The 22,011-nt window shown below is 39.1% G+C and overlaps 1 long non-coding RNA gene across 2 annotated transcripts in view; it reads left to right on the top strand.

The window, feature by feature from the left end:
- The window catches only part of LOC131420524 (uncharacterized), a 102,800-nt gene that overhangs the window by 5,427 nt on the left and 75,362 nt on the right, over positions 1-22,011 (top strand). For both annotated transcript variants that reach the window (XR_009223558.1, XR_009223557.1), the window contains one exon: positions 150-305. This is a non-coding gene — a long non-coding RNA (uncharacterized LOC131420524). The remainder of the gene's footprint in view (positions 1-149; positions 306-22,011) is intronic.

Below are 22,011 nucleotides of genomic sequence, written 5' to 3'. Positions count from 1 at the left end.
CTGTAAATCCATTTCACCTGGAATACGTAAACTGAACAGTGTTATAAAGTGCTCAAGTAAATGAATGACTGAGGGCTCCACTGTCAAATCCTTGAAGTCAATGCATATTTTAAATATTAGAAATCCTTAACTACTTTCTTGTATTTTAGATATCCAAAAGAAGAAGTTGTAACATTTTACTCCCGCACCTCCATGGCTCATCTTGTTCATCCCCTGGACACATACACCTTATTTTGGAGACCGCTGCTCTGAGTACCGCAAAGCAAACCACAAGTTATTAAGTGGGAGGCAGGTGACATGATCAGGTTCAATTTGTCTTTGGAATTTTGTTTTGTGGCTTTGTGTCTAGACACTTTAAGTGTTCCCCTAAGGTTTTTACTGTGTGCGTATTCAAATAAATAAGTTAGCTGGTTTTAAATAATATTATCCAAACATCTTCAGACTAGGCAGCCACTCTGAGCCTCGTGAAGGCTTGTCAAGCCTCATTAGTATCTCGATGCCCTCTGAAGTTCTCTGATAACTCCAGGGGCTTTTCCTTTTAGGTTGGAGGATAACGTGCTTTGGGTACAAGGAGACGACTGAGGTCACCTCAGTGTGGAAAGAATAGTCGTGTTCTGCAAGAGCCAGGGCAGATGCTTTTCGTGACCCTATTAAAACTAAAGATTTAAGAGGAAGAATTATTAGCTCTGACTCCATATTAAAAAAAAAGAGGAAGAAGAAAAAAAAAAGAGAAATGACTCTAGGTTAAGAGTTGCTCGAGAAGTTGTGCTCTTTTTAGGCCTTAATGAAAAATTCTTGTTTGTTTGTTTGTTTGTAATATAAGCATATGAAGATAAAGAACCAACCACTGACCTTGAAACAAGGAGAGAAAAAAATGGAGTTAGTCTCTGAGAAATAGAAGTTGTCAAAACAATACCTACCTAGGCGAAATTCAATAGCCATTTCGGATAAAAGTGCTGTGCTAGTTTATTTTGCAGACCACGTAACCAGTACAGGAGGGACTTCATCCCTTGTTAAACCTGCAGGTTTACTTTTGAGAGAAGGATTTTCATTATCTCCTTAGGAAATAATTATGTAAAAAGTTGCTTTATTTCATAATTTTTCCAATTACTGTAATTGTGTGAGTTTAAAAGACAAAATAAATTAAAAATTTTAAAGACTGCTATGTGTAGCTGCTACAAATGGCTTACAGCACAGCATCTACATAGAACCACGTCTTCCAAATTCTTGAGTGGTTGGAAAATACGTTTTATGTCCCTGGAAAAGGAATATATAGATACACAAAATCTTAAGTTGGTATCTTAATCAAGCTACCAAGATATGATCGATATCAGACAGCCGAATGAGTTGTGAGACAGAGCATCTCTTTGGAATTTCAAAGTAGGTGCTTAAAACCTTTTATGAGTCTTCAATCCTTTACTCACTGAGTATAGAAGAGAATTGAGAGGGTTGATATTCGTGAACAAGGAATTTTTTGTAAAGGATTTCTTTGGAAAAAGGTGCTGGATGAGTTGTGAGTTGCACCCTCTACCGTCAAGGGAGAAGGTTAGAGGGTGCCTGCCTCTTGCTTCTGGCCTTCAACAAGACTACTTGGAGACCTTGAAATGTGGCCCCTGCAGTTAGCCAGGCACCAAGGACAGGTATCTGTCTTATGGATGGGAAATACAGAATATGAGAGATGGCTGCCCAGCTACCTTGGTACTGGAGGAATGAATTGTTTCTGATATATTGGGATTAGCCTATATCCCAAGAATTTGTTCAGATAGAGAATTTGTGGGTATTTCCCATGATAGATATGAATCATGCATGGGAGACAGTTGATGTGGTGGTCATCTTTGATCCTGTTCAATAGCACTGATTAGAGGGGCTATGGCACCTCAGCAGGCAGAGTGAACTTTTGGTCACTGATGGAGTCCCAGCAGCTGCAGAAGGGATCAGGTGAGCAGCTTGACTGGAGATGCATTGCCTGAGTCTAAGAAGTGGCAACAGATGATTGCAATGCTTGAGAATCCCCAAGGAGCTCTCAAATGCACCTCAAAAATAAGAGCTTTAAACACTTGACAGGTCCAGAGATCATGAAGCTGTCTTGAAATGTTACCAATCAAATAAAACCTTTCTTCCTCCCATCCTTCTCTTACCTTCCTCCACTATAGCTATGGCAGGACAGTAAGATGGGGATGAGGTTTTAGAAGTACAAGACTGGGACAGGTGGGGAAAGATACGACAAGATGATCTGATTCCCAAATTGAGACTGTGTCTGTGACCTAACATCAGTGGGGGCATTTTGTAATCTGACAGTGAACTGAAAAGGTATGGTATTGCCCAAGGTTGCATCTGGGGGAATGGAAGAACTTTCCTCCACTGATTAAATGTTAAAAGTATAGTGGGAGGCAAAAGTAAAGATGCTTACTGATTATATCTCATGAGTCCTGCCTATTCAACATCCTGGTTACAGAGTCATCCCTTGGCTTAGGGCCCCCAGGACAAAGAGGCAAGAGGACATAGGGAGAGCACTGCCCTCAGTGATCCAGGGACCTGGAAGAAGGGCTGATGTGCAACGTTTCAGCCCCTTTCCCTTTCCTGCTGGCTGCAGTGGCAGGGCTGGGGGCAGAGGGAGACATTGTTGTGAAGTAAGCAGCGAGTGCTATTTCTTTTGGTCTGCAAGGAGGGCTGTTCAGCAGGTTCCGTTGGTCTCCTCATGAATGAACTATTAAAGGGCTGAAAGGGTTGTGCATCTGAGGCTTGGAAAGCACTGCAATGTATATATCCTCCCAGCTTTTATATATGTCTAATGCAAAGAAAACCTCTCATAGTATTATTGAGTATGTAATTTTTTCTTTTCGCAAAAGGAGTTGAGAAAAGAAAGTAACAAGCACTGAAGGATTCAGGCACGGGTTTTTTGTGATTCAGGCAAAATCACAGCATCTTGCTAGTTCAGGGTGGGAAAAGTAGTGAAACTCCACAGTGCAGGGATTAAGATTGCAGGTTTTGAGTCAGGCTGTCGGAGTTTGAATCCTGGGACCTCAGATAAATCTAAGCCTCTGTTTCCTTGCCTGTAAAAGGGGTAAACTACTGGTCTCATGGCATTATTATAGAAATTAAAGAAAATAATCCCCATAGAGTGCCCGATGCAGTTCCTGGTACTTGATAAGTGTGTAGTAATTGTCAGCTAAGATTAGTATTGTTTTCCTAATCTGTAAAGTTGATTCCTACCACTCAAGGTAGCTGTGTTCTGTAAAGTCACCGTGAATATTGAATTAGTGAATATGGAACCATTGCTCTCAGAGGAAATAAAGTATTAGGTTCCTGTGAGCCTCTAGTCACAGTATTTTCATCAACTGATTAATATATAACTTTGTTTTATATGTTTCTGTTTAAAGATCCCTTATTTAATATATATTGTTGATTCATTAATATTGAACTCATGGATAACAGTGCTAAAATGAATGCCTGAATGAAGATTATCTAATGCACCTATTTTCTCTGTGAGGCACATTCTTGTGCTTAAAAACACCAGGCAGCACTTCAGTACTACACCTGGGAGCTATTTTAAACAGCAAATCACCAAAAAAAAGCACAAAAATGTGAAAACCGTGACACCAAATAGACTGTGAAAAGGACACTTGTTTATAAAATGAGAGCTGAAACAAGAAGGCAGTGTTCCAGCCTGTTTGACCTCAGCTGGGAATGTGCATACTGGGCAATTTAAATTTTTTGCTGCTCTGCTCATGTCTGAGAATGCAAAAGCACAGAGTATTAATTTTTTGGGAGGGTTACAAATAAATTTTAGTGCGTAGGCAAATGCACAAATACAGAAGCCATGAATAATGAGAATCAACTGTATCTGGTTGACCGGCAACTGGTGATCCCAGGTCTGCTTGAATATCTCCAGTAATGGGAGAATGACATACAGAGGCAGTTCATTCTGTCCTTGGCCAGATCTCACTTTTACAAGCTTGCCAAATTCTACCCCATGGGACCTCAAAGAAGAACTTTAACATTTCTTTCAAATGACAGTCATTTATATGCTGGTTGATAGCTACCGTGTCTCCTCGGACCCATCAGTAGGTCGAGCATCTCCATCTCCTGTATCTATTCCCCATATGATAATACTGTAATTGCCCTCACTGTTCCTGTTGCCCTCCTTGAAACATGTTTCAGTGTTTCAACATCTTTTTGCGAGTGTGAGGCCCGTGACTAAAGCTGAGTATCTGAGTGCCAGGTGAGGTCTGATCAAGACCCAGAGAAAAGTGGCAATTCCCTCTCTGGTACTAAATGCTAGCTTTTGCTAAATATTTTTAGAGTTTATGTGGCAGAGATTGTTAATGTGCATGCAATAAGTATACATTTATTGACATTTCTTTGCCTCGTGCGTCTAAGTGGGGTCATGTGACTAATTCTTTCCAGTGGGATATGGATGGCAATGATGTAAGCCACCTACAGGTCTGATCCTTAAGAACATCCCTAGGGATTCTCTGTGACCACCTTAGGAGTCATGTGCTCCAGATGACATAGATACAAGCTGGAAGTAGCTCTGGATCCTGAGTCATCTCATAGTGGAGAGCTGTGCAGAAGAGCTGTTCTTCTTGGCATGACTGTGAAATACTATTTTATTCTTTTAAACACTGTGATTTTTGGCAGCATACAGTGTTAATTACTGTGAAAAATATAATCTGTAACAGCTTTTTTTGTGGTCATATTGTGCTGTTGACTGAAACAGAGTATGCTATAAGCTAAAATCCATTGTTCTTTTTAATATAGGCTGCTACTTAGATATATACCCCTATCATGAACTTGCTGATTTTTTGGACATAAGGTCCAATATATTAAATTTTTCTCTATTAGATTTTATTTTTTAGGTCTAGTAATCCTTTTCTAACCTTAGATCCTTATTCTGTCAAGCAACCATTCTTTCAAATTTTGTATCTTTCACAAATGTAAGCCTTTAAACTGCTCACTGATAAACACTTTATTATCAAATACCCTGGGCCTTGGTATTAAGACAAAGAAGATACAAACCTTTTTTCTAGCTCAATAACATATTATTTTCCTAAGTGAATTACTGATAAATTCTGGCATTGTTCTTTTTTCTTTTTCCCTCTTTTTATGCTTTCTTTCCTTCAGTGTAACTACTTATTATTTTATCTGGATTTTTTCTATCTTCCTTTAATTTTAGTCTTAATCTTTCAGTCTCTAGAAAACATATTCTTCTCTCTCCTTGAGAAAATACCTGTCAATAGCCAAGGTTATATCATTCTGGAATCTGATGCCAGGGCCCAGGGATAAAACCCCTACCCTTTGCCCCCATCTGCAAAGCAAAGGATTCTCCTATTATTTCCTCTCCCTTTTCCAAAATCTTGACTGTTACTTATAAAAAAGCTTGAAAACACTATTGAGTCCTCAAGCTGTTTGTTTTCCTAGTGCAGTGAAAAAAACACTGCCTTCAAAATTAGAGGACTTGGGTTTGAGTCCCGGGTTTTCTAATTATAAGCTTAGTGACCTTGGAAAAATGCCTTAACTTCTATGAACCTCAGTTTTTTAAAAAAATCTGTAAATAAGGATAATAGTTCCCATTCTGGATACTCCTAAGATTGTGTGAAGATTGAATAAGTGAATGGTGCCAAAATGTTTAGTGCTAGATGAGTTAGTGTAGTTGCCATCTGCCAAGGATGCTTCCTGGGTCTTTTCTGTCATGGTTCTTCATCCCTTCACAGAGCAGAAGGATTGTATGGTGGCCGGTAGGTCTGATATATCTTGGCAGGTCCTCAGATATAACCATGTATAGCTGTCCCAGGAAGAGAGGAAAACTCCCCGCTGACTATATTGGATCTGTTCCCACTGGTTTTCATCCCTCAAAAGTAGATGAGGGCCCAGCTCTGGGGCTGTAGGCACCGGAGTTATTATTGCTGGGCTCAGCTATAGACTTCCCAATGTCCCCTCTAGATGCTCCATGAAAAAAAGTGTTTTATGGTCATAGAGGTCTGGGAAATGAAGAATTTGTCTTGGAGATTTTCAATACAACATTAACATATTGAAGGCTCTGAGAAATCTTGTAGTAAAGAAACACATTTAACTTCATTTGATTCAGTGGTTCTCAAAATTAGCGGATCTTGGAAACTTTTCTTTCATGGGAGTCATATTAATGTCATGCTGAACTAGCTTTCAACAGAAGCCTCTTTTGGAAATGTTGGCCTAGGATGATAAACAGTTAAATATCCCTCAATGGATAGTAATGTGGCAGTTTATTTTTATCTGATCTTTTCCCCAACCTGGCCCTGTCCCAGCGAGGTTTTGGAGAAAACTCACAAACCACTAGTCTGTGTATCAGATTGTTAGATACCCTCACACACACTGAGAGAAGTAGTTCCTTACCTTCACTACCTCTGGTCTGCCAGCTCTCCAGGATGTTCCTGGAAATCTTCCCAAACCAGCATATTTCCTCCCTCGAGCTCATCCTTTAAGCAGTGTGGCATCAAACAGCTTTGGGGGCTATGTGACTTTTGTCTGTGCCACTGAGAACAGGTGGCTAGAAGAAGGGATACATGGAGTACACTGGGGAGCCTCCTTGTGGCCGTCGCCTCTGCTTCTTCCCAGACAACATAGTACCTGGATTTAACACAGCCAGTCAGCTCGAGGAACCATGAGGTTCAGGCAAACTCGCACCTATTTCTACAGCCCTCATGTTTTCTAGTATCGTCCACTTCTCAGAACTCCACTTTGACCCCTGATCAACTTCACCAAAATGATACCACTGAAATATGGAAATATAGGTTCTCATTTTTTGACAATAGCTGCCTCATCTGCTACCTGTTTCCTTCCCTCAACACACTCACATGAATTCAACCCTAATGATCCCAGCTATTGCTTCCTGAGTACTTACTATGCACCAGGCGTTGAAGCCCTTCACATGCATCAACATACTTAATCCTTACAACCTCAGGGTGATCTAGGAACATTTATTGCCCAATTTCAGAGAAATTAAATAATTTTCATGGAGACATATAGCTAGTCAGTGGTAAAGCTGGACTCTAAAACTTTAGATCTGTCCTTCCCCAAAACCCCTGCTGTTGTCAATGACTCTATATTGCCTTCTTTAGGATATGTCCGGCACCTCCACTCCAGACACCCTGGTGAGCTACAGCAGTCGTGTACGCGCCAGCATCTTTTATTTCCTCACTTCCGTTACTTAATGCTGCATTGAGCTAATTCTGCCCCAGACTATTCCTCCAGGGGCTTTCTCTTCTTCTGCCCCTAATCGTCAGGCACTGCTACAGGAGACACTGAGTCACACAGATCCAGATCATGGTAGAAGTATGCTGTCCAGCTTTAATCTGGCCCTGCTATGCTTGTTCGCCCTTTTCATCTCTCATTGACCTCAAGCATGCCTCATGGGAGTTACTCTCTTCTTTTCTCTTAAGCTCCCAGACCTTCCATTGCCGCCATATAGATTTTCCACAGAAGACTGAGGAGTAGAGGAAATGATACAGTGAAGGAAAGGCAAGGTGTTCAGTGTTGAGGCCAACCCTAAGATTTTTATATCCTCTGCCTTCACTTCAGCAAAGTGCTCATCCTCCTTCCCCTTTCATTCCACCTTTCAAACTCAGTCAGCAGGTTCCTAGCTCTGGTTATAGCCTCCCTTGTACTCTGGGAGATCATTTCTTACCATTGCTCTCTGTCTCCCTTCTGCCCAGATCATTCTCTTCTCTGACATCTTAACACTTAATCACTTGATGTTTGTATTACCCCAGTACATTGAGTTTCTCAAAGATTACTGGTTTCTTTCTTTTCAGATCTAATGAACTTTCCTCAGATCTCATCCACTTCGACTCCTTTAGATATTTGGCAATGCTGACCACCCATTTAAAAAAATATTCTCTCATTGACTTCTATAGCAATGTGCTCTCCTGCTCTTTTTCTGTATCTTTTTCTAACTGCTATGCCACTGTTAGTCCCATTCCTCTTCCTGCTTTCCAAAGCCAAAGTCATGTTCTCTGCTCTCTGTTTCCCACGTGTACCTCTCTTTACTTCAGCTATCACATCCTTGTTGAATGACTTTCAAATCTGCATTAGTAATCTTGCTTTTGTCCTTGCCCCGATAATGCACTTCCAACTGTCTACAGCATAAGTGTACTTGAAAGGAAAAGTGAAGCCTTTCACTTACCTCTAAAATGGGTTCCTTTTTATAACTACTTTATTTCTGTTAGTGGTCCCAGTAATATTAGTCTTCACATAACCCTGAAGTTATGTTTTACATTCTCCATCTCCTTCATGCAATCTACATACATGAGCTTTGTCCTTTTATTTCAAAATATTTTTCTTATTGTCTACATGTCCCTTTTCCCCACCCAGTACCCTAGTTAAAACTGAAGACTGTGGAGTTTGTTCTTGGGACCCTCACTCAAACAGTTCTGGACCCTGAGCACCCCCAGTGATGTCTGTTTCCTATTCCCTCAAATTTACAGTGCCATCAGTCTATCTTCCGCCCTCTAATCAAAATTTTCTCTCTCAAAAAACAAAAACAAAAATATTTAAACTCATTATCCTTGTGGTAGGAATATCTGATAATAGTTTATCATATTGCCCAGTCCTATTACTGCAACTCAAGTTTCCTTGAAGTGGAATCTAGCTTTGCATTGACATAATGAAGGCTCTAAATCTTAGATATCATCCACCATGAATAGGGACCTCTGAAAATAAGCAGCTTGTATGAAAGCCCAGTGCCACTCTCCTTGCTGAAGTCCTAATCTTATCAGCCCTTTGTCTTCTCTCTTTGATTCCAGAGTCTCCTTTTTCCAATTAATTCAGCTACCAACTTCCCACATCTGTCACTCTCCCTTGTTGCTCCAACATTGCCCACTGCACCAAGTTATGTTCATCTGCTTGTTTTGGCATTTCCTATGGACTATTCTCTCTCACTGCCTTTCCAATGTTATTCTCGATTACTCTAAATATTCTCTCAGTCAGCAAGTGGGCCTTTTAGTCTCAGCCTTCCTTGCCCTTTGCTTTTGCTATTCTTTTGACCCTCTTCTTCATCTATTGAAATCACATTTAGCTCTCAAGGGCAATGTAAATCCCACTGTCTCTGTAAGGGTAATTCTTTCACTTTATCCAACACCAATTTCTCTCTCTTTTGAATTGCTATTGTAATTACAGTCAGAACCACTTAAATCAGCTTATAACATTCTCTAAATTTTTCTTTGCTTTTTGTCTTGCCTCTTTGACTTGTGGGCCAGGGTAACATCTTTTACTCCTTTAACATTTGTATAATATAAGCATTAGATAAGTATTAGTGGATTGGCAGCTTGTACTTCCATGTTTATTATAACTTGACCCAAGTTGATAACTACCTGAATATATTGCTGAAGTTATTCTTTTGATTCAGTTAAAAATGGATTTATTTTTCCCACATCAAGAGGTAAAATATATGCCCATCATATTCACAATATTTGTGTGACTTCCATAGATGTTGCCACAAATACTTGGTTGACAATAGAAGTTTTGGAATTCACTTCTAAACGATAGGGTAAGGTTTAAAGAAGTTTGATAATGAAGGCATTTAAAATAAAAGTGTAAATGAATGTATGAATATGCCTCAGACTGAGTCACACAACCTTTCCAAAATGAATTGCAAAAATAAGGATTAAAATAATTTCTCAGGCTCTTACTGTTAAATTATAGTGAAATGAAAGCATTTAGATGGGGCTTAGTTATAGGCATTGCATCGTTAATTATAGTGGTTGCTTTGCTTTTGTTCCAGTGCATTGTAATTAATGAAGATCTACAGCTCTGTGCTTTGTCTTGGAAAACATATGTTGTTGTCATAGGCATCAATATAGCTAAGATATTCTTCATTTATTTCTCAAGTGTGACTCTTTTTAACACAGGGGAGCCCATTGTTGAGGCAGCAACAGAAAAATCACAGCTTGGATGGATCAGAGAGCAATTGACTCTATTCACATATGCCTAACCTTGTCTCAACACCCCACAAATGTGGGTTATAATGACATATGGGACATTGTTTAGACCAACTCAGTGATGATAGTATAATCACGCCTTTTTAAAAATTTTCAAGCCTGAAGAAGTACTTTAGGGTACCAGTGAGGAAAAGTTAGCAATGGCATAAATTAAAATGCATATTCTTGACTTGAATCTTGGTTCAGCCTGTGTGATTATATGTGTTTGCCATTTTGAGGATATAACAACTTTTTTTGAGGATATAACAAACTTTTTTTGGGGAGGGAGACAGGAGGTAGGTAACTAAAAGAACCTCCAGCTTTAATGATATCAATGTTTTATAAGCACTAAATATGAAGAGCCAACCACAAAAGGGAGGAGAGGGTAAGATTTCCGCCTCCTGTTAGAGGTATCACGTAAATGTAGAATTAATGGTAAAGAACATAATTTCCAAGTTTTTCTCCGTCTGGTCTCATTTGCTCAGATCCTTCTGCAAAGCACTAGCTCTAAAAGAAAAGGCACTGAATTAGTCTTGGCACATGGCCCAGCAGAAACCTGACAGTTACCTCCCCACAGCCTTCATGAACATTTGAGGGCTTTGCGCTGCTGTTATTTTGAAATAATCGGTGTGCACACAAGAGTGAACATACAAATTGTGCCGCTTGATCCTTCCTCCTTGCTCTGCAGGGACCAACAGGGCCCCCTATGGAGATGTGGATGGCAGAAAAATCCTTCTCCATCTCCCTCCCAAGTTCCCTGTTGGAGCTGGGCATGCAGCCTAGTAGGTGTTGGGAAGCACCAACTGATTGCCAGCGCCTATCTGTGAGCCCTCTGGCTCCGATGTGACTCTCTCTACCTCTCTGAAGTGACCCCTGGTCGGCGTTTGAAGCCTCTGAGGATTCTCAGGGATGCAAATGATGGGCCAGAGGGTGGCAATGAGAAGGACAGCTCCTTCGTTCTGAGGGGCTAACGGTCCTCTATGCCTTAGGAGCAGAGAACATTGCACCCACTTGCTTGCCTAAATCCATAGTGGGTTATGAGCTATGAATTGATAAAAGCCCTATTTCCTCTCTAGGTGTTGAAAAAGTGGGCTAATTTTGATATTTTGAAGAGGAGTTTTAGAATTTTGTTCTAAGATCCACTTAAGGTTTTTCAAAAAAAGCACTTCCCTGTTTATAGAGGAAAACACTGCCTACATAATAAGAAGAAAAAAATCTCTCAAATCTTGAAAAAGCTAATTGACTTTAGATTCTCTTATCAAAATACGAACTGATATCATAGGACTCCAACAGATTTATCCACTACAGATCTTTTACTTTAATTTATTGGTTACTTCACAGAATTGCCAACTGCATTACAGTCCCAGCTGTAGTGGGAAAAGCACTATCATATAACTCTTGAGCAGATGTGTTACAAGAGTCTTTTCATTTCCTTTCTTAAACCCTAAGAATAATGACACTGCAATATCATGTGGTGAAAAGAGCAATAATTTGATAAACATTGTCTTTCCATTAGATTAGAGCAATTAATCTGATTCTAATTTGGCTGAAACATTATCATACTGGAGTCCCCAGAGCCCTGTGAATAATCTCTAAACACATTGGCACACTCAGTAGACAAACATTATCTCCACTCGCACTGTTCTTCCATATGGTCTCCTCCCATGGTGATGGAGGGCACCCTGCTGTTTCAATCAAATAAATGTCAATTATCTGAGATAGATTTTTAGTTTTTGAGCCCAGGCTTGCAGTGCAGCCAGAATGACTGGGTAGAATGGTCTGCAACTCATTCCTGCACATGCCACTTGCGTTTTATAAGGAATTCACACCTTGCCGCATCATCCAGCATTCCAGGAACTCCATAAATGAAATGGGTGGTTTCAGAGGCTCTGTGTGTGTTTGTGTGTGTGTGTGTGTGAGAGAGAGAGAGAGAGAAAGAGAGTGAGAGAGAGAGAGAAAGATTCTTGACCTTCATTTAGCTTTACTTTGCTTATTCTGGAAGATAGAGAATGTTTTTTAAACTGAAGGAGGGATACTCTTCACCCTCCGTTGTCTGAAACAGGGTTACTGCGCATGTTCATGCCCTATTTAATCACTTCCCTCTTGGTAGCAGCATTTTCTGTCCTTGAATGGAAATCTGGACATAGAGATCTCAGAAACAATAACCCATATCTGACTGCTGGTTCTCCTGCAGGCCTTTTCCTAGACATGTTTGTTCTGAGTATGGAGGGCTTTGGGGGTGAGAGCTGCAGGACTTTCCCACCGGCCTCGTGGGGCTTGCTGATGAGATCAGCTGCAGCTCTGGACTCCGAGGCAGTGGAAGGATGGAGGAAGGGATCCCACCTTCTCCATGTCCAGGGGAGGGCCCTGCAAGGGCACTCCTGGAGTGGAAGAGGAGAATCTAGTCTTTTAGAAAGAGGGCTTCACATTTGAAGCTGACATCATCAGACCGAGCAAAGCAGACAGGGTTAAACAGCATGACATGCTGTGAGGACTGTCAGTTCTACATTTCTTTGCAGAGCCCTCTATCTTTAGGGTGTCAATTATCAGGTGTTGGTTTTGTTATCAGACAGGCCCTTGTCTCAAAAGCTTGTAAATTTGCCCAGAGACCTGAGGGCTGCTGATGACTATATGTCTAGACTAAAAGCACTAGGTCACCCTCCTTGCTGCTGCTACTGTGACAAGCTGGCACAAAGAGAAAGGCAGTCTGTGGGGATCTGGACTAATTCACTGTGGCAATCCAGCAAATGTTGTCAGAAAGGATTTCATTTTCTACATTGGCTGTGATCCCAAATCAAGGAGGAAAGCCACTGAATGCTCAGAGTTAAAAAATACAGTAGCATCAAACTCCTCCTGCCTCTGAAATGGTCTAATCAGAGACTGTCAGTCATTGACATCAAATGTCAAGCCCCAGGTCACCCACTGCACTTAGAGGGCAGGAAGTTCCTTACTCCAGAGGTGGGCTCTGTGCACCTGCTCTGCCAGGCGGGAGGTGTGGAGGATGGATACTTTAGCAACAGCTGGAGCATTTGCTGAAGAGAGTGAACATTATGCCAGGCTGACATGTGGAGGAGGTTCATGAAGAGAAGACTGAGATGAATTAGAGGTGGTAAGGTGCAGTGGTTAAATATGCAGACTCTGGAGGGAGGTGGCTTGGGTTCAAAGCCTGAGGTCACCACTTACTATATGATTCTGGGCAAGTTACTTAGCCTGTAGAATTCTGTTTCCTTATCTATAAAAAGGAGATTGAAGATAGCACCCAGCCCATGTGTTTGTTGTGAGGATTAAATAAGGTAACGAAGGTAAGCACACAGCATAGTGCTGGCACAGTGTATGTGGTCAATGAACATTTGCTACTATTCTTAGACAGTGACGGGCTCAGAAGACGTGGCTTTGAATTGTGTGGCTCCACCGCTTACCAGTTTTGTGTCTTTAAGTCACTAAATCAATGTAAGCCTTAATGTCTTAGGTATCTTATGGATGTTACACGGTTATTTTGAGACTCAAGTGACAGAGATGCAGCGTTGTAATGAGGACACACCAAAGTGTCCACGGCAGCAGTAGTGGTGGGCTTCTATGTGCAAACCAGGCAAACTGCCTTCTCCAGTGCTTCTTAGTACAGAGCTGCTGAATTCAGTAGATGAAACACACACTATATGGGGAAAGGGCTCTGAGTCTGTACAAGTTTGCTCGGGCTGCCCTAACAAAGTACCACAGACTGGGTGGCTTAAGCAACAGAAATTTATTTCCTCACAGTTCTGGAGTCTAGAAATCTAAGATAAAGGTGTTAGCATGGTTGTTTCTTCTGAGGACCTCTCTCTTTTTCTTTGTTTATGAATCAAATTAGTGTAGGTGATGAAGATGAATTATAGAGGTCAGACTTCTGTCTTATAATTTAAATTTCAGTTTTTCTTAGGAGGCAAAACATTGCAATAACCTTACTGAGAGCCTAAACAAGCTTGTGCACATTAAAAAAATAACATTTTCTAGAGTTTGATGATCATCAATCATCTATTTATTCACTTTTAAAAGATTTATCATGATTGCCTTATGATTGCTTATTGTGTGTGTGTGTGTGTGTGTGTGTGTGTGTGTATTATCATTCAGAGAGGCAATGTGATGCAGGATGAGAGAATCACAGATGTCTGTGTGACAAAGCTATTTCTTCTTTCCACTTTTATTGAGATATGATTGACATATAACATTGTATTAGTTTTAGGTGTACAACTAGTGATTTGATATACGTATATGTTGTGAAATGATCACCACAATAAGTCTGGTTAACATCTATCACCTCCCTTAGTCACAATTTTTTTTTTCTTGTGATGAGAACTTTTAAGATCTACTCTCTCAGTAACTTTCAATATAGAATACAGTTGTATTGTATATTACAATATAGTTAATATACAACACAGTTATAGTTAACTAGTATTAATATAGTTATTAATATAATGATATGGTTATTACAGTTATATAATATAGTTATATAGTTATATATAACTACAGTTATAGTAGTTATATTATATTATTACCAATTATATAACCAATTAACAGTATTGTTAACTATAGTCACCATACCCATTCCCAGGACTTGTTTATCTTGTAACGGGAATTTTGTACCTTTTGACCACCTTCAGCCGTTTTGCCCACCCTCTTTCTTGTTGGCTTGGAAGTGTCTTCACATGGTCTTACCTCTGTGTGTGTCTATGGCCTAATTTCCTCCTCTTACAAGGACACCAATCATATTGGATTAGAGCCAACCCTAGTTATCTCCTTTTAACATAATTACCTCTTTAAAGGCCCCATCTTCAAATAAAATTGCATTCTGAGGTCCTGAGGGTTAGGATTTCCACATATAAACTTTGGGGGGACACAACTCAGCCCATACCAGAGTCCCACATCAGGATTATATTCTCATTGTGATACTCTCAGTTCTAGCAGATTTGAACAAAAGCAGGAATTTGAAAGAATATTGAACTAGATATCATGGCTGCTGTGGTCTAGTCAGCATTCACACAAATTAGATGAGTGACCTTGACCAGATCCTTTACTACGTTAGAGCCTCAGCATCTTCTCTATTGTTCATTCTAGCATTAACATCTTATAATGATTTAAATAACATCTATTCATCTATCTCTCTCTCCATCCTATCATCTACTCATCTCATCATCCACCCATCTATCTATCTTCTCATCCAATCAACAAACATTTATTGAATACCTATTGTGTTCCCATCACCAAGCCAATTTCTAGAAATACATGATGGATGAGATGCATTCTCTTCCCTCAAGGCATTTGCTAGTCTAGTGGGGGAGACAGACAAAGTAAAAAGTACATGGATTCTCTCTATTCCCTCTTCTACATGACAATTCTTCAAATATTTGAGGAAGGCTGACATTTCCTGTTTTTTTCTTCTGGCTTCTTGTTTACAGATTAAATACACTCTAATATCTTTAACTACTCCTCATATCATAGTCTCCAGACTCTTCATTCTTTTAAATTAATGTTCTGTAGTATTAAGTAATTACTTTTTTAAACAATTCAGAAATAAATAAGAGCTATATGAAGATACTTTAATGCCACTTGATGAGGAAGCAGACAATAATGAGACTTTACCCATGTTGGGTCCTCACACTGATTTAATCGGGATCAAGATGGGATGTTACAAATTACGTTGGTGTCTCAGATTATATTTCACTCACATTTTCTCCAGTTGTGTCACTCAGCCACATTTACTGAGCTCTCATTTATTTTGGAGCATTGTATTGGGCAAGGTTATCATATACCTTTTAGTCAAATGTAGAAGTCATAATATTGATGCAAGGGCCACAATATTACAAAAACAAAACCAAAACTATTAATCATGTACCAGACACTTGGTGAACTTTATCTCGTTTAAGTATTATAACAATTCTATGATATATTCACCATTTCATAATTGGGGCTACTGGTCTTGGAGGTTAAATGACTTGCTCAAGGTCACTCAGCTGGTAGGAGGATCCAGGATTTATTCTCAGATCTCTTTGATTCTAAAGTCTTGGCTCATAACCCCTCTGCTTAAGCCCCTTTCTAAGAGCCCTCTGTTCAATTACAGGTCAGGGGACAGCTTGGTGGGTTTTCGGTTGGGCTGGTGGGATAGTAGAGTTTCCACGTAAGGGTAAAGTTAGCCGGCAGATTTAGGCCAGGCCTCATGGAGATTATACCTTGATGGAGATGTTATGGTCCTGAGTCTGGGCCTTAGCTTTTCCCTTTTCGGATCTCACTTTTATTATTTTGTCAGGGTGATCAGGCTTTGCAGGATAGAATCTCTCTAACGAAATACAAAAGAGGATGATTTCTAAGCCACAGTGCCTATTTACCATGGGAAATAGAATTGATTTTTAAAATCAGGAACATTTCTTCAACAAGGCGCTCCCTTTCTGTGGGGGTAAGTCACTCAGAAGGACAAATAATAATTTAGATAGTTGCTTGGCGAGCATAGGGTTTACAGCAAACAGATCAGGTTTTGTCCAAGGGAAGTCTCCTCAGGCTAATATAACTTGGAGTTAATCCTTCTCCGCCTTATGGTTATTTCTGCCTAAATTACTGGAATCTATCTTCCAGAATCATGACATAATTTTCTTTGGTCGCTGTTAGACTCAGACACACTGACAGTCTAACCTTTCAATTCTCTTTAGGCAATATTTCTCTTTTGGAAATATGTTATCGAAAACATCCCTTGTGATGACATCCTTCATGTTATAACATTCTAAATTATTGTTTGTCTTTATCAGTTTACACTGTAGGTTGTCTACTTCTTAATGAGATTTGGGTTGGACCTTGTATTGGATGTAAGGGTTGAGTCATCCATTTCACAGCAGGCGGGAGGTTTGGGACACTGACCTCAGCTAGAAGGTTGAGCCCTAATTAGCCTAAGAAAGTCACAGCAAAGCTTTACTCCTAAGCCAGCACCAGTGTCTGTTTTAGGATGCCAGGCTTAAGCTGACATGCCATTTCCTTTGCTAGAGGGATTGGTCCAAGAATTTTTGCATGTTCCAATTTGGGAAAATGGGACATGAAGGGAGATTTGGGAGAGGGAAAAAACTTCCCTGCTTTTAAGAGGGAGCCATGGAAAGAGTAAAGGTGTGAGGCCAGAATGCCTAGAATTATTTTTCTGCCAATCTAAGGGTGAAGTCCCTAGACTTCAGGGAGGAGGGAAGGAGGAGGGAAGAACCTAGATCAGTGTAGGGGAATGGGGCTGGAGTCATTGTATGTAGTCAAGGCCAAAGCCCAGCCTATCTCTAGACTTTCACTTATGTGTGCAGATACATTCCCTCTTTGTGGGAGCCAGTTTGATTTAGATTTTCAGATACATGCAGCTGGACACATACTGAATGAATGATGACTTTCTCAAATCCACTTCATATTCACAAACCGCCAGCAAAAGTTCTGCAGATGACCAAACCTATTCATTATATGTGACTTTTTGATACTCTCAGTTCAGGGAGTGAGATCTTTTAAACAGTCATTAGATTATGGGGTCCAATTTACTTTTTGTTTAATCACTGTAGTTATTAATCTATCCATAGCTCACAGAAATATCAGCATAGCCATTGCTCTGAGCTCAAGGCCAGGAACACTTCTATAAGTATACCCATATATCAGTCAAATGCATCATTCCTCAGAACCATCAGATTACCAGCTCCAAAAGTCTGTCCTAGTCTTCACCCTGGCTTCTTTGTTTAGTGCTAGCCCCACAGACATTGTCGGAAGACTTTACTACCTCTGGATCCCCAGATGAATCAAATTTAGTGACCTATTGTTCAGGATCCAACCAGAATCATATATATTATCAAAGTGCTGGTTGCCAATGAAATTAAGAGGTTATGGCAGAATGTGAATCAATGTACTGATTCCTTCATAGAAACAACAAAAATGTCTGCTGAACTAAACAATATGCTTCGTGAACTAATTAGTTTACCTTCTGGAGTGAGCTCCTTATCTTGTTATGGATAAGTAACAAACAAACAACAGTTTGACAGCTGGTCTGTAGACTCCACTTTGAATAGCAATGAATATGGTTCTAAATAAACCATTCACTCATTCATTCATTTAATAAATAAACTTACTAAACTAATATGTGGAAGTAACCCACGGATAATCTTTGGAGTTAACCAAGAAATCTTCTGCCTTACTCTTCATATTCAACCAGACATCATGCCTTCCTCTACATTCCTGCTGCCATTGACTTTATTCAGGCTTCCATTACTTTCTGAAATGCTGCCATTTCCCTGTTGCCAATCTTGCCCTCTCCAGGCCACAACATACTGTTAAAATATATATATATTTCTGTGCTCAAGGTGCTTCTCTAGCTTCTATATTAATGAAACCTACTATGTTGGACTTTTTGCTGAATACACTGCAAATGGATGTTAGTGCCTTGTACTGCAAATGTTCTTGGTTAATGAGCCCTTCCGCCATACTCTCCTGAGATGAATGTGTCTGCAACTTTTGTAGTTTCCTCTGTGGCCTCTCTTTATGCCATTTGTGTTCTGGAGAAAATTTTTAACTCATAATGGTTGATAAATGATGTACAAAGGATAATGCTAGACCTGGGGCAAAGAGACAAAGGAAGAATGTCTTGTTGGATGTTATAATGCAAGTGCTGTGGTGGTTCAGTCGTCTTTAAGAAGTGATTCAGGAAAGACAGGCTATAAAAGGGTGGGTGGATGTTCTTTGAAATTAGGAAGGGCATCATCGTTACCATCACAGCCTGGAAGAACTAACCAACAATTGTATGAACAAGAGTGGAGAGAAACTATAGTCAGAAAAATATAATGACTTCAGATGATTTGATAAGAAAGGAAGTGCAACAGTCCTTGGGGGATTCTGAGACCTCTTCTCTTAGGAAAGGATGCTTTAATGATCCCTAAGTGCTAATTATATTTTGGCTCAATTTCCACCAATGCACCTCAGTGCCTAAAGGGTTACTTTTTATTGTAGATGCAAAAAATTAGTAATCTCTCTGTCCCTTAGCCTTTGAAGAGCTGAAATTTTATTTTATTCCACTATTATTTTATATAACTCTCACTAAAATGCACTATTATTTTACATAAATCTCACTAAAATGCATCATATTCTTTTCTGCTTTATTTCTGGCAATGGTGTTAAGCAGATTTAAAGTTTTTGTGGTAATTGTTGGAGTCATCATTATGAACATTAATTTTATTGTATTATTCTGTAATGTGGTGATATCTTCGGTAGGCAATTAAGTTATGTGATACTGTTTTACCCCTGTATAAACCTCATATGTGAGAATAGCCTAGAACGTTTTAGATAAACAAGAGTAATGAAGGGAGACTGGCCCTACCAGATAATTTAATGCCTTATAAAGCTACAGTAATCAACAGTATTTTTATGGTATAAAAACAGAATATATAGTCTAGAAATTTATTCCAGTATATAAGTATTCAGCATATAATAAATATGGGATTTAAAACTAGTTAAGAAAGAATAGATAATAAAAAAATGACATTGGGACAATTATCTAATCATTAAGACCAAAGAATTAATGTTTAGTCTCTACTTCACATGATTAATCCCAGATGGCTTAAAGAAATGCTAGAAAATGTAGTAGAAATGAATATTTATATAATCTTGGGATGGGGAAGGGTTTTTGAAGCAAGATATTACAGCCTTAAGGGTAAAGATTGATAATTTATCTACATAAAAAATTTAAAACTTCTGAATTTTAAACACACCCTAAACACAGCAATTAAAAGAGGAATAGTGTCATATCCATTAGGATGGCTACTATAAAAAAAAAACCAAACAGAAAATAACAAGTACTGGTGAGGATATGGAGAAATTGGAACATTTGTGGACTGTTGGTGGGAATGTAAAATTTTGCAGCTGCTATGAAAAACAGCATGGCAGTTCCTCAAAAAATTAAAAATCTAGAATTACCATATGATCCAGCAATTCCACTTCCGGTATATATCAAAAGAATTGAAAGCAAGAACTCAAAGAGATATTTGTATACCCATGTTCACAGCAGCATTATCTACAATAGCCAAGGAGTGGAAACAACCTAAGTGTCCATTGACCGATGAATGTATAAACAAAATATATATACAAACAATGGAATATTATTTACCCTTAAAAAGGAAAGAAATTCTGACACATGCTACAACATGGATGAACATTGAGGACATTATGTATGTTAAGTGAAATAAGCCAGTCACAAAAGCACAAATATTATTTGATTCCACTTATATGAGATACCCAGAGTAGTCGAATTAATAGAGACAGAAAGCAGAACGGTGGTTACCAGGGGCTGGGTGGGGCGGGGGAGAGGAATGGGGAGTTATTATTTAATGGGCACAGAGTTTCAGTTTTGAAAGATAAAAAAGTTTTGGAGATGGATGGTGGTGATGGTTGCACAACAGTGTGAACGTACCTAATGTCACCAACTGCACACTTAAAAATGGTTAAGATGGTAAATTTTATGTTATGTGTATTTTACCACAATTTAAAAAAGTAATAATAAGAAGAGGAATAGTGATGCTTAGTTGTTAAGATCATACTCCAGAGTCAGACACACCTAGGTTTTATCCCTACTCTTCTTTTCTCTTATTAGCTCAATGAATTTAGGCAAATTTGTTAAACTCTCAGTGCCACAGGTTTTTCATCATATGGTTATCTCGAGGACTAAATGAGATAATTCCTATAAAGTGTTTTTTAAAGTGCATGAAAAATGATAACTGCTCAGTTACTGCTTTCTATTATGTTACAAAGTCAAGTGATGAACATATATTATAGATTTATAGACCTGATATGTAAAGAACTCAAACAAATCAATGAGAGAGTGATAAAAACCCAGAGTTTATGGACAAAGGACATATTAGGCATTTCTGATTTCAAGGAATGAAGACATTTCCAGGCTAACTTAAGAAAATAGGGACTTTTTGAAGAATAAATAAAAGAGATAGAGTCTCAGAGAAATCCAAGAATAGGAAATTAGCACAAAATTAGAAATAAATCTAAGGTAGTCTAGGGATTCTGACAGTAGAATCTACATTTGTCTCCTCTTGTTTAATCTATGTCTCATTTCTTCTCATCTAATAAATCATTGCTTCACTCCTTTATTTTATCAACATCATAACTTTTGCTTACCCTTGGTGTGTGCTTCCTTATATCTTTGATTTCTTCATGACTTGGGTTTGCTCTTCGCCCTTCATGGATCTTACTCAGAGCATCTTTTCAACTTCAGTTTCTGCTGCTAACAGCCTGATTTTTCTCCATTTATCCAAATCAAATTATTAGAAATGGAATCTGATGGGAACTTTGCTTGTTTTTGTCAAGAATCTTATTGGACCTTTCTTTGTTTCTGTCAAATCTTTTCATAACAGGTCATCTTGAAGCTCACTGCTTAGCTGACTTTTGGCTGCATTTATATCACATGACCAGCCCTAGTCCAGTCAGCTGTGGGCTGGCAGCTTTCTGTGTGGAACAAAACAGGATCATCTAGGGCTGCCTCTACAGAAGGGGCCATTTGTATTTTCTGAATTTTCTTTTTATTAAGCGCTTTTGTAATGACCAGATTGTTGGATTTTTCTAGTTGAAGATCGACTCCCCCTTCAGTTTTTATGTCTGCTTTTAATAGTTTATCCCTAACTGTTTCTATCACCTTGTTCACAAGCTGCTAATCTGTTATTCAACCTTCCGTCTATAAATCAGAACAGTACAGAGGTGCAGTGAGAAGAGAAGATAACCAAATTGGTAAGCTTAATTTACCATGATTTATAGAAGAGAATGTCAATGAACTCTGCTTTGAGATTTTTTTTTTTTGAACTTTTTTGAATAAACACATGGCGTTGGTGCAGAGGCTTTTTGAATTACTTCAGGTTTGTTCTGGGTTCTGGGAAGGTGAGGTGGCTAAGGTTTATCGGATTCAGCATAAGTTTCTTGTACATTTGAGCAGATGTGACACCTTTATTTAGTATATCATATTCCTTTATGTACTTGTGTTATTTTTTTTCCCCACAGTGTCTTTGCTATAAAATGTTTCCTTTTCAGT

This window comes from Diceros bicornis, chromosome 23 (genome assembly GCF_020826845.1).
Source record: "Diceros bicornis minor isolate mBicDic1 chromosome 23, mDicBic1.mat.cur, whole genome shotgun sequence".
Taxonomy (NCBI): domain Eukaryota; kingdom Metazoa; phylum Chordata; class Mammalia; order Perissodactyla; family Rhinocerotidae; genus Diceros; species Diceros bicornis.
The sequence above is the reverse complement of the archived record's forward strand: the minus strand, read 5'-3'. Positions and strand labels throughout refer to the sequence as shown.